Genomic DNA, 13,236 nt, shown 5'->3' with positions numbered 1-13,236 from the left:
CAGATTTCCTTTCCAAGAAAAAAGAGAAGACAATAACATTAATTGTTATTAATCCATGGTGTTTTCTTTTACTTCTAGTTTTTCACGTTGTAAGAACATAAAGGTTGTTGCTCCATGCCAGACTTTAGCAAACAACACACTATGGATAATAATAATAACGTGCAATACAGGCAGTTAGTGAGATTATAATTGACGTCGAACATGAAAATTGTTATTATTTTGTAATTAAAAAATAAAAAATAAATAAAAATACACGTACCTGTAACTTCAAACGCAATATTTTAAGTGCAAAACGGGAAGTATACAACTGACGGGCTGACGGACTGGACACATTGTATAAGTAAGAAAAGGTATCCTTGGTGATTCAACAGATGTTGAGATTTGTCTACCAACATGTGAATGTGCGAATCGTTGGATGAGTCAGTGAAGTTCAATGGCTCTAAATGTACTTAATGGCTGAAATCGATACAGATTTAATACACGTTATATAACCATTGAAGAAAACATAACATTTATTTCTGTGCATCTTTAAGAATATCTTTTTTGTAACCTTTTTGAGTTTTAGAATGACCGAGTATACAAATTATTTTTGTATAAATTTTACCATCACCGCCAACATGTTAAGAAAGAGGTTATATTTTATTTTCGGCAATGTTTTTCCAATTAAAAGACATATCAGAAGTGTTGGGCGGGTTTCAGTTACCCTTGGAAATAAGGTATGTATGCTCCGTGGAAGGATTATATATTTAATTTGAAGTGAATCTCGCACACACACAAAAATGCACGATTCTTTGATTTAAAAAAAAAATATTTTGCACTAATAATAGACTTCAAAATGAACACAGAAAGAAAGTTGACACAAAGCGGACGTTACTGTTTAAAAATATGATTTACATCTGCACACCCTTATATATAGGGTAAGTATGAACTGATAAATGAAGATTATTTGCGAAAGTTTCGCGTTATAACGCGAAAAATATTTTTTTAACGTGTTACATATTTTGTGGGTAATTTAAGGTATGTCACTCGTGTTTGTTATATCAAGGATTTTTTGAGAAGTATATTTTAGATAAGTACTCATATAACATGACTCAAAATTGCAAAGAAAATAGGGGATCAGTGTGCATCTTACTGAGCTACGGTACAATTAAGTTAATTTTGGTCTTAGTCGTAATTAAGTTCTTTTGTAAAACAGGGCCCAGATGTGGCAGTCTCTGTGTTGTCTTTTATTTCAAGTTTACTGGGATATATCGAATCAACATATGAATGAAAGTAACTATTGTTAATTGATAATACATCGTCGATCTATCTAAATGTCGAGTTGAAGGCCACAGCAAGTGTTCTCTTCTTCTCATGTAGAAGTTTTTGAATATATTCTGCTTCATAGGAATATAAAAATATGTCGGCTAATTAAGAAGCATAATTAGTGCCGATCGGAATTCCAACACGTTGTTGGAAGACCTGGTCTCCGAAGACTACATAAATGTTATCAATGAGGTTCTCCAGCATCCTTTTAATATCAACTTCAGAGTACTTGTGTGTAGAATCAGAGCGATTTTTAACAAAGTAATTTTGTTGATGATTAATCATAATATAGGAAATTTCCGACTTCCATCTTTATTGAAGAAGCAGTTAACTATGATATCAAAAAGTCTTGTTTTTAATTTATCGTGAGGAATGGTTGTATAAAGTGTAGAAAATTCGTACGTTTTAATGTTACTGACTTGGAAATTTTGGCGATTTTAAATTTTCTAAAAGTTCTTTGGAGTATTTGTAGAATCCACATCTGATTTACGACACTTCTAGAATATGCTATATATAGTAGAGTACGTCTTAAGTTTCTCCTTAACAGCAGTTAATATTTTTGTAAGGAGTAAGGATCGAGAGGCTTAGTAGAGCATTTGCTTGACCCTGCAATGTATCTCTGTAAGAATTTTATTAAATTTAGGAATTTATTCAATAAAGGAAGGGTAGATCGAACTCACCTTGGATGACTGGAATGTTAAAAGTTTAAATATACTGAAATATGATTTTGAAGAATTTCATCATTAGAAATTGAACTGCGAATCTAAGTTGGATTTCCAAAAGTAGGATTTAAAATCAAGTTCTTAAAAAATACAGTTATAATAATGAGCCTTGCAAACAAAGACAATATTGTTACAAGCCTTGTCGGCTGAAACCATAACATATTGTTTATGTAGTCTTAATTTCTTACAAAGTGTTCAGATCTTCCTTTTCATATATTTAGTTCAACGTCAGGCATAATCTTCGACAGAATTCATAATAGAAATGAAGTTCTGTTGCCAATTGAAAGATCGGGGCTTCCTGTATTTAGGACCTTTTAATATGATCTCTTTAAGGTCTTCATTTTCAAGTACAAGGTATATTTACGTCACCTGTAATGACTTGCCCAGTGGGACTGTAGTTGAAAGAAGAAGAAGAGCAAGAACACTTGAGAGGATTTTGTTTTAGACGTTCAATATCTACGCACTCACTGAAAGGAACCGATGGTTGAGTCGGAATCTTCCAACACACGTTTTGGCTGAAAGAGAATGTGCTGGGCAACATCCATATTCACAAACACTAGCTTGTATTCTGCAGTTGAAGAATCTAAGTGTATGGACAGGCGCGTAGCCAGAATTGAAATGATGTGTACGCAGAGAACGGCAGGGGTTGGGTAGGGGGTCTTGAGCCCCCCCCCCCCCAGTGTTTAAAGGTTCTAGTCAGGCACGTAATATAGTTTTTGCCAGCCAGGAAAAAATCTCAACTTAAAAATTTTGACAAGCAAGGACGAAAAAGGAAGATTGTCAAGTTTCGAAGTTCTATTTCTTGCGTGTGTGTGTTTCTTGAGGGGGGGGGGGGGGAGGGTGTCCAACTTTCACAAACCAAATTTTATTAATACATTACCAAATTACCATGATTTAACAATGGTACAACAAACGGTTGGGGTTCAGCCTTTCAATGTTCATTTTCAATAGTAAAAGGTTAGGTTTTGGGGATAAGCTGGAGGGGGGAGGCTCCCCTGATACTACGTGCCTGCTGGTGAAGGCCCAGAAGCTCCGGAGCTTTACCAAATATTTCATTCATTTTCTTGAAATACAAATATTATGCCATTTAGTTTTTGTTTAGGAAATAAAAGACAGAGTAATATTTATTGTTTTAACGAAAATTAATATTCCATGGAAACTTATTGTACATATAATTGAGGCTAAAAATTTAACCGATATATATATATATATTAATTGTATCATATAATCTTTCTTAACGTTTAAAAACACGTATACAAAATTTTAATTACGAACCAAAAAATATCGTATTGTAAATCGTACTAGTAGATCATAGCATTCAACGATGTGGCTAAAATTTAATTTTTCAAAGATCTTTTAAAAAAAAATTCAATGTATGATAGAACAATGACAAAATAATGAATGATTTATTTGAATTTGGCAGTTATTAAATAAAAGATTTCAAATTTTATCATACAGTCATCAGGCGCGTAGCTGCCTATACGCAAATACGTAAGTGCGTACACATCATTTTCAGAAAAAAAGAAAAGAAAGAAAAGAAAAAAAAGAGAATTATTCGGAGAAAAAAATCTCAGTACCATCCAGCAAATGTTCGTGTTTCAAATTATTCTGTGTCATACTGTGTCGATTTAAATTTTATATTATCATGACTGTATAAAATTTGAAATCTTTTATTTAATAACTGCCAAATTCAAATAAATCATTCATTATTTTGTCATTGTTCTATCATACATTGAATTTTTTTTTAAAGATCTTTGAAAAATTAAATTTTAGCCACATCGTTGAATGCTATGATCTACTAGTACGATTTACAATACGATATTTTTTGGTTCGTAATTAAAATTTTGTATACGTGTTTTTAAACGTTAAGAAAGATTATATGATACAATTAATATATATATATATATCGGTTAAATTTTTAGCCTCAATTATATGTACAATAAGTTTCCATGGAATATTAATTTTCGTTAAAACAATAAATATTACTCTGTCTTTTATTTCCTAAACAAAAACTAAATGGCATAATATTTGTATTTCAAGAAAATGAATGAAATATTTGGTAAAGCTCCGGAGCTTCTGGGCCTTCACCAGCAGGCACGTAGTATCAGGGGAGCCTCCCCCCTCCAGCTTATCCCCAAAACCTAACCTTTTACTATTGAAAATGAACATTGAAAGGCTGAACCCCAACCGTTTGTTGTACCATTGTTAAATCATGGTAATTTGGTAATGTATTAATAAAATTTGGTTTGTGAAAGTTGGACACCCCCCCCCCCTCAAGAAACACACACACGCAAGAAATAGAACTTCGAAACTTGACAATCTTCCTTTTTCGTCCTTGCTTGTCAAAATTTTTAAGTTGAGATTTTTTTCCTGGCTGGCAAAAACTATATTACGTGCCTGACTAGAACCTTTAAACACTGGGGGGGGGAGGGGGGGGCTCAAGACCCCCTACCCAACCCCTGCCGTTCTCTGCAGTACACATCATTTCAATTCTGGCTACGCGCCTGGTCATGATAATATAAAATTTAAATCGACACAGTATGACACAGAATAATTTGAAACACGAACATTTGCTGGATGGTACTGAGATTTTTTTCTCCGAATAATTCTCTTTTTTTTCTTTTCTTTCTTTTCTTTTTTTCTGAAAATGATGTGTACGCACTTACGTATTTGCGTATAGGCAGCTACGCACCTGATGGACTTGCTTTAGTTTCTTCAAATAGTCCATTCAAAAATTTCAGGTTAGAGTTTAGTGCGAATGTGATGAAGCCCTAATTGTTTAATGACGTAAATAAAGGCAAAAGAGAATCAAAAGAGACATCATGAATGTATGTTTGGTCAAGTTTAAATTGATAAATTTTAAACTTTTAATGTAACATATTGTATGATCGATGTCCATGATACGCCTACATCTAGGTGTATTGCTAAAATGCGCCTATATGCTTTTATGGAGTTTTCATGGAGTTAACGATATATAATTTTAAAATAAATCCTGTACACCCCCGCCCCCTATAAGGATCAATCTATGGAGAGAAAAAAAGTTAAAAGACGTTATAACGCAAAGTAATAACGCGAAGTGAAAGGAGTTAAAACAAAAAGGCGTTATTGCGCCTTTCAAAAAAGCTTTATTACGCTTTTTCAAAAGGCATTATTACACCTTTTCAAAAGATGTTATAACGCTTTAATAAAGGGTTCTCCATGAGCTGTTTTACTGTGTCGACCCCGACACAGTAAAATTTTCCCCGACACAGTAACGATTCAAATTTTATGCGTGCGACACAGTAAAAATTTTGCGACCCAGTAAGATCTGAAGATCAGACAATCAGAACTTAAATTCTCTCTAACTGAAACTTTAATCAAACCAATCTACCGTCTTTCAATTCTTAAGGCTCTTAGAGCACTTAATTATCTCTTAATTAGGGCACTTTGTCTTGCTTCACCTTGCATAATCAATTATCTCCTAGATTCACGCATGGAGGAACAACAAATAATTTGTTTTCAGACGTCCATGTAACCGTATAATTGCTAGTTGCATTTTTTATTATTATTTAAAAAATTATAAATAAATGTCTTTATACTTCAGAACCACGTCTCTAAAATTATGTTGACACTGTAAGTCAAACGATTAACATCGTACCGTAATCTTTTTATTGATTTTTAAAAATGTATTGTTTGAAGAACTTAAAGGCACCCCCTAAAAGTATTGTATTATTCTAAAGTTTCTTTTTTTTTAATTCGTTAATTTGATCAACTGACAAAAATCACGGCAAATTTACTTTTAAAGTGGGGAAGTAATTCGATCTTATCGACCAGAATTTCCTCTGCTTTTCAGAGCATGTGTAAAATATGAAGTTAAATATACATTGTAAATACAAAAATATCAAGGTTTAATATTCACGTACAACTTGTAGACAGTGAAACAAGTAGATTATTTAAGGCTGTTTTTTTTTTAATATTGTACTTATTTTTTCAAGTTGTGAGTTGGGTGTGCCGGGGGGGGGGGATGTTACAGTATACTTATAATATTTTATAAGTACATTATTATATGATTATTATATGAAAAAAAAATCTATTTACATATCCATTCCAATAATTTATTTTTTATTAATATGTACGATCATTTGTATAACGAATTGGTGATTCAAAATAGGTGTGTGTATGCTTTTGTAATTATATTGAAAAGTGGTTCATTTGCGAATTTGATGGCGAAAATACCGCGAATATTAGTGGTTCACGTAGTCCGCAACACAGTAAAATTTCAAATGATGGAGAACCCTGGCCCCCGCCGCTTTATTATACCTCTACTGATTTTTTCCCTATATAACGTACATTAGATCGTTAGATGTGACTAATTCCTTAGAAATCGTCACGAATGGACTAATCCCCGTGCGTTAGTCAAGTGAGTTAATCCCTGCTTTGAGAGCTAATTCCCGGTTATCCGTAATCCTCTAGATTTTACTTTTACATTGGTATGATATGTGAATGGACTAATCCCCGTGTGTTAGTTCACTGTGCCCTGCTTTGAAATCACGCTATATGAATCCTCTAAATTTTACGTTTGTATCGGTATAATAAAACAGTTAAAAGTATATCATTGCGGGAGTTATCAAGATTCCAGTTCCCCTTTGCCTTGGGAAATAGTCCTGGTCGAGGGGAACTGGAATCTTGCTAACTCCCTCAATGATATACTTTAACTGTATAATAACTCCTTTTCAAAAGATGATAGTTCGCCTTTTATTTTCAATAACTTGACTAACTTAGCCCACCCTAGGGGGCTAAAATATTGACCCTCGGGACATGAAGTTACAATTTGGTAAAGGGCTAATTTCTCAAAAAATAATTTGAACAGTTGTAGTTAGATATCTAGGAAGGAAAAATTTTAAATGTATAATGTATTTTCAATGTTGAACCAATTTAGCCCTTCCCTGATGCCAGACACCTGGACCAAGGGTCATGGATTTCACAATTTTTGTTGAAGGCTTATTAATTATACCCAAGTAAATAGTTTGTCTGCTTTTTTCAAGAAAAAAAAAACAGATTTTCAAATGGGAAATAAATTTTGATATATGACAAGCAAACTCCTAATTTAAGCTACATCTGCCTAAATCATGTATTTTTACAAGTAGAGTGTATCCGAAATATCTAACGTTTTCAAGTCGTTTTTTCACGATTTTTTTTTTTATATTATACGCAAGGAACGTCAAATATACCGCCACCATGCACCCCACCTCCATTTTTTGGAAAATAATCTTGCTGTTGTATTGATATAAAAGAAAATCATTTATGGGCTGTTTGGCCCCTGAAGATTTTGTTTCAGTATGGTCTTGCAAATTATTGCATTTAAAAAATTAGTTTTACCGAAAAGTTAGAGAAAGACCATCTCCCCCTTTAACCCCTACTCCACTCCCTACTCGAGTTAAGGCAGTTTAGTTTTGTGTGTGTGTGTGTGTGTGTGTGTGTGTTTCATTTGTCAATTTTTGGGGAGGCTGCCCCCCCCCTTTTTTTCTCAAAAAGTTTTCTGGCAAACAGTCAAAAAAATTACGCATATTTTGTTACCCTGCGTTTTCTTTTCCTTTCAGTATCGTATTCATGTTAAATGTTACAAACGTAACAGTATGATTTTAATTAAATGACAGTTTATTTGGAGGAACTTTCAAGAACTGTTTGTGAACAGAAGTGATTGCTGGAATTTGGTAACGATACGATAGACAACAGTAAATAGCTAGGCAAAAAATGTTGTGGATGCTTTTCTGACTGAATGGGGTCTATGGAAAGGGATATGCTGAGCTCGGCTGGGGGGGGGGGGGGTCGATTATTTTTAAAGATATTGATAATTAATTTAGGAGTTTATATACAGTCTCAGAATGCGTATTGTAAAGATAATGTATATAAACTATTTATATTTGAATAGTGAAACAAAGTTATTGAAATACATTATTTATAAATTCATCAACTTTTTTTTATTTGTTCAAACTAAAATTTAATTTTTCTTGATTTTATGGTTGCAGAATTGTTTATTATATTAACCATTTTCTTTTTTATGAATGTGAAGCGACATATGATATGAGTTGTTATTAGTCCGAGTAAGAGAAACAGACCCCCATCCCCCCCCCCCCAAGAGGTATAACAAAATACTACACGAAAACGTAATTTTTAAACTACTTTCAAATGAACTTTTTCTTAGGAATGATTGGGTTTGGGTTGGGGGTTTTATTATGCTTTTTCAATTACATGGATCACCTGCCACATTTCAAGATATATATACATTACTAGCAAACCTTGTATGAAACTACTATTATCAGACTATCCAACTCCACCATTTATTATGATCTGTTTCACTTACTCCCTTAATGTCACAGAGGAGGTGGGAGTCAAGGCTGAATAGATCTACAATGCACATAACGTGAGTCTGGCGACGGGCTTATTGTTCCCTGCTTTCGCGAAAGCGATGGGACATTAAATCTCATTCATCTGTCACTCTATCCGTCTGCAAGTCTATCCGTCTGTCTGTCACAAAAATTCGTCATAACTTTTGAAAAAGAAGACATAGGGCTTTCATGTTTCACAGGTACATTACCTGTGACAAGACCTTTCAACGTATACTATGACTTTTGACCCCGTGACCTTGAAGTTTACCTAATTTTCAAAAAAAAATTATGATACATGTAACTTTTAAATGACAGAAGATAGGGCATTCATAAATTGAGAAGTTACCTGTGACAAGAAGTTGGGGAATGTGCTGTGATATTTGACCCCTTGACCTTGACTTTGACATCAAGTTTGACCGAATTTTCAAAAATTTTATTATTGCTGCTAACTTTTGAAGGAGAGAAGATAGTTCATTTAGAGTCTATGTTTGGCCTGTGCATTACCTATGTAATACCTTTCTAAAGTACTATGATTTTTAACCCCTTGACCTTGAAGTTTGACCTAACTTTCAAAATTTTTCACATTGCAAATAACTTTTGAATGAGGGAAGATATCATAGAGCATTTATATTTGGGGGGGGGGGGGGGTAGATTCCTCTCAAGAAACAAACAAACGAATACAAACAAACAAACAAACGAACCAAAACAAAACAAATCTACAGCAACAAAAACAAAAATCGTAAAAGTCGTATATAAAAACATTGAAACTAGATAAGCAGAGCTATAATCATGATTAAATTAAAGGCAGATGATACAAACTTTTTTCACAAATCGTGAAAATAATGGCACTTTAATGTTTATATAAGTAAAATGAATAAGTTTATGCCGTATAAAATTTCATTTTTTTAGTTCAAAGTTTCTCAATACGGTCTTTTTTAGTGATAAAAAGTTTTATAGATTTATAAAGGTGATGGCATAAAGGAAGAAACATCACTGAATTAAAGAAAAATTCCTTAAAATTTAAAGCTGAAGATTTGATATAATGTATATACCATTTACTACCAAATACGTACATGTATGCCCAAAAATACATACATATATCTATGCATCATTTTTTTTTTTTTTTGTGAAATGTCATTATAAAGTAAATGTGAACTGATCCTTGTATGTTTTATATGATTAATGATACATGTATGATTTAAAATTTTATTTGTGACTTAATTACGGACTAATTATTATTATCTCTAAAAGAGCGGTAAAAAAAAGTGGTTACTTAAATTTAATCTCTCCAAGACTAAAGTAGTGTTTTTAACACAGAAAAGAATTTAGAACCGCCTAAGCTTCTTTTTCAAGATAAGCAATTAGAATACGTTCAAACCCACAAGCATTTGGGAGTTAAGTTTTCATATAACTTAAGTTGGTCATATTGAAATCTTACTATCAAATGCATACAAGAAAATGGGTCTTTTAAAACTTCAATTTAAAATTAGACATGCAACTTATTTATGTCAATATGCAAGATAATTATGTTAACATGCGAATTAATTATGTCAACATGCGAGATATGTATGTTAACATGAAACTTAAAATTTTTCATGTTGACATAAATACCTTGCATGTTTTATAACACGCATGTTAACATACATAAGTCGCATGTTGACATTAATAAGTCGCATGTTTACATAATTATGTTGCATGCTAACATAAATATATCGCATGTCAACATAATTGTGTTGTAGCTTGTATGATGTTGTATACTGGCGTTAGTAAGTAATTTTACCAACATCAAAATTAGATTCTCAAAACAGATTGGAAGCTTGCATGTCAACAAAATTATTTTGAATGTTGACATAATTATCTTGCATGCTAACACACTTTTTCTTGCATGTTAACATAATTTATCTTGCATGTGGGGGGGGGGGGGGGGCAGAAATATTCCACCATAGTTTAGTGATTTAGTGATAAACGCAAGCTACACAGATTAAATACTATGTATATAAGATTCATAATTATTTAGTTCCTGAATTATCTCTGTGATATTATACCTGACATACGATACAACGCTTAATTCCACCTATGCAACAAGAAATTCTCAAAACTACAATATACCCATATGTAGACTGCAAACTTATCAATCATCATTTATTCCAGCTGTAGTTAATGAATGGAACTCATTTTCGCTAGAAACTAGAGCCCACTATCTGTTTTTAATTAAAAGAACGATTACACAAAAATAGTAGAAAAGTACTTAGCTCCACCTTATTTCAGTTTTGGAGAGAAAAAAAATCCGGAATAATATACTGCACATCAGACTTCGACATAACTGTGCATTAAATATAGATCTCTATAATACGTTTTAAGAACTTGTGCCCGATCCCATTGTATATGTATAACAATAAAATATGTTCAATTCAACTAATTATTACATTTCGAGCTTTGATTGAAATGGGGCATTTCTTCGTAGCAGAAAATATTTACTTGATCATCTTTATAAGGGAACGATAAGCAAACATAATAACGTATAAGTGGAAATTTTAGCGAGACGCAAATTTATTGATAATTAAAAAAAAAGGGATAATATATTTTTAGCGATTTTAGTGAGAATAAATTTTAGCGATATTCAATTTTACCTTCGCTAATAATGCCAAAATTGAAACCTCGCTAAAATTCTACTTATACGGGTAGTTAAATTGTAGGGGACTATGGTTTTCTTTACTACAAGTCTTTCTCCTTTAAAATTGGGTATGTGCAGATATTCGTATTGTGTAGTATTGGGTATGTGCAGATATTCGTATTGTTCGTATTCCGGAAATATCCGGACTGTAAATATTTTCCGTTTTTATCCGATGTGACTAGAAGGATTTTCAGGACAGTAAAGTCCGTAACCGTCTCATACTCTCTAGAAGTAGAAGAATTAGCTTTAGAGGCTAAATTTAATTTCAAGGTAAGTGTTAAATAATAATAGCATAATTTCTTCTACGACTCTTCCACGTGCTCTATAAGCCTAATAGTATAACATTCGAAATAGGCGTGTTTCAATTTTCAATATCGGACTGCTGGCAACTCTTTTTGGTATACATGACAAGTAGCATTAGAATAATTAAATGTTAACTGTCCCGGGACAAGTCCTCAAATCCTCACGCATTCGGTTTTAGTGTGGTTCCCTTAAATTGTAATGATGACTTGCAGATCAACTGTTTACAGTTTGAGTGACATGGCAACTTTATCAGAGTAGTTTCAAAAACAGAAATTGTAACGTTACCCCCCCCCCCCCAATTTTTCCTATTAGTGACTCACTAGCAGACATTTAACTGTTTAATACAAATTAAATACTATGACAGATAGAGAAGATTACGTCTTTTTGCTGATTGAACATTTTTGATTCAAGAATTTTATTTCAAGACACCCAGGACGTCATGAGCATGATAAGAACCATGAGAACTTATGAATAGATTTAAAATGTTGCCTATGATTCTGTTGCTGTGCATGCTATCTTATGGTACTCTTTAATAAAAAATCAGTCAGAATTAAACTTGCCGTGGCGTTTTTAGGGATGTAAGATTTTATTGCAGGGATAGACATTAACTTTCAGATTCACTTGCCCAAAGGGCAAGTGATCTCAAAATTTGACTTGTCCGAATGCAAAACTTGGTTGCCCAAAATTAGGAAAGAATATAAGAAGAAAAACTTAATTTCTGTAAACGTTACGATAAGAAAAAATGTGATCAAATACCAGCTACAAGTCAGTGAAAAAAAAATTGATGGCGCGCTGCATTTGTACATAAATGTATACCACTGTACTTGTAATTTTAACCTTTTAACACACACTGCCATGCAGCAATAACCCTTTCCTTTTAATAAAATTCATATTTTTAAACAAATTATTTCGGTAGGCTCCTTTTGTGAATCGTGATTTTCAGAGATAACTGTGAAGCAACGCTAAAGGAAGGTATTTGCTACGAAACATACATCTTTATCTTGATCATGATACATTGAGTTACACTGTACTTACATTCTGTGCGTGAATAAATAATCTAATTCCCTAATAAGAAGTTAACAAAATTTTGTTAGATGTAGAGTGTATTTACTTCGAAGGAAAATAACAAACCCGATTTTTAAATGAATGGTATAATCCAGAAACGCTATCAAGGAATTCCGAATGCAAAACATTGTCAATGGTGCGTGGGGGGAAATCAAGTGTTCAATTTATTTGCATTATTTATAAATTAATGTAAACTAAATAAATATGTGCACTTGTATGAAAAAAATTCACTTGCCCGATCGGACAAGTACGTCAACAATTTCACTTGCCCGAACTGAGAATTTACTTGTCCCCAGGCAATCGGACAACTGTTAATGTCGATCCCTGTATTGGTATATTACTGGTATATCATGATTTTTTATTTTGCGATACGTATCTGGATATGGAGACTAAAATACCAGTATTTAGAATTCTGAAAATAATTAATTCTTTGTTAAAACTCTTGAATAACAATATTACAGGAATCGTAAAAAATGTTGTATAACACTTAAGGTCAGACAACACGTTCCTCAATAATATATATTTTCCTCAAGAATTTAATTATCATTGAACATGTTGAAGTATTGCTACTTTAACAAGTTTCCTCCGAGAAAATTGAGGCACCTTACCAGGCATTTGTGTAACTGTAAGATATCAGAGGATAACATTTCCTATATAATCCTATTAGAAATTGCTTTTATTGCCAAGAACACAGTTTTTGGTGTACTTATTTTTCAAGACATTTTGAAAACAGTTTAGAAATCAGAAGAGAATGACAATTATGAACATCATGATGAATAATTTTTCATGTCGTCAGACC

At 32.8% G+C, this 13,236-nt stretch overlaps 1 protein-coding gene across 1 annotated transcript in view; it reads left to right on the top strand.

The window, feature by feature from the left end:
- Nucleotides 1-11,251: 11,251 nt before the first annotated feature.
- Nucleotides 11,252-13,236, top strand: part of LOC133191873 (glycerophosphocholine phosphodiesterase GPCPD1-like) — a 43,559-nt gene continuing 41,574 nt past the window's right edge. Inside the window, exon 1 of the mRNA XM_061327619.1 lies at nucleotides 11,252-11,339. The gene's annotated coding sequence lies outside the window, so the exon portion shown is untranslated. The remainder of the gene's footprint in view (nucleotides 11,340-13,236) is intronic.

This window comes from Saccostrea echinata, unplaced genomic scaffold (genome assembly GCF_033153115.1).
Source record: "Saccostrea echinata isolate AGI-Se365-2 ecotype Australia unplaced genomic scaffold, CSIRO_AGI_Sech_v1 ptg000025l, whole genome shotgun sequence".
Classification (NCBI taxonomy): Eukaryota; Metazoa; Mollusca; class Bivalvia; order Ostreida; family Ostreidae; genus Saccostrea; species Saccostrea echinata.
The sequence above is the reverse complement of the archived record's forward strand: the minus strand, read 5'-3'. Positions and strand labels throughout refer to the sequence as shown.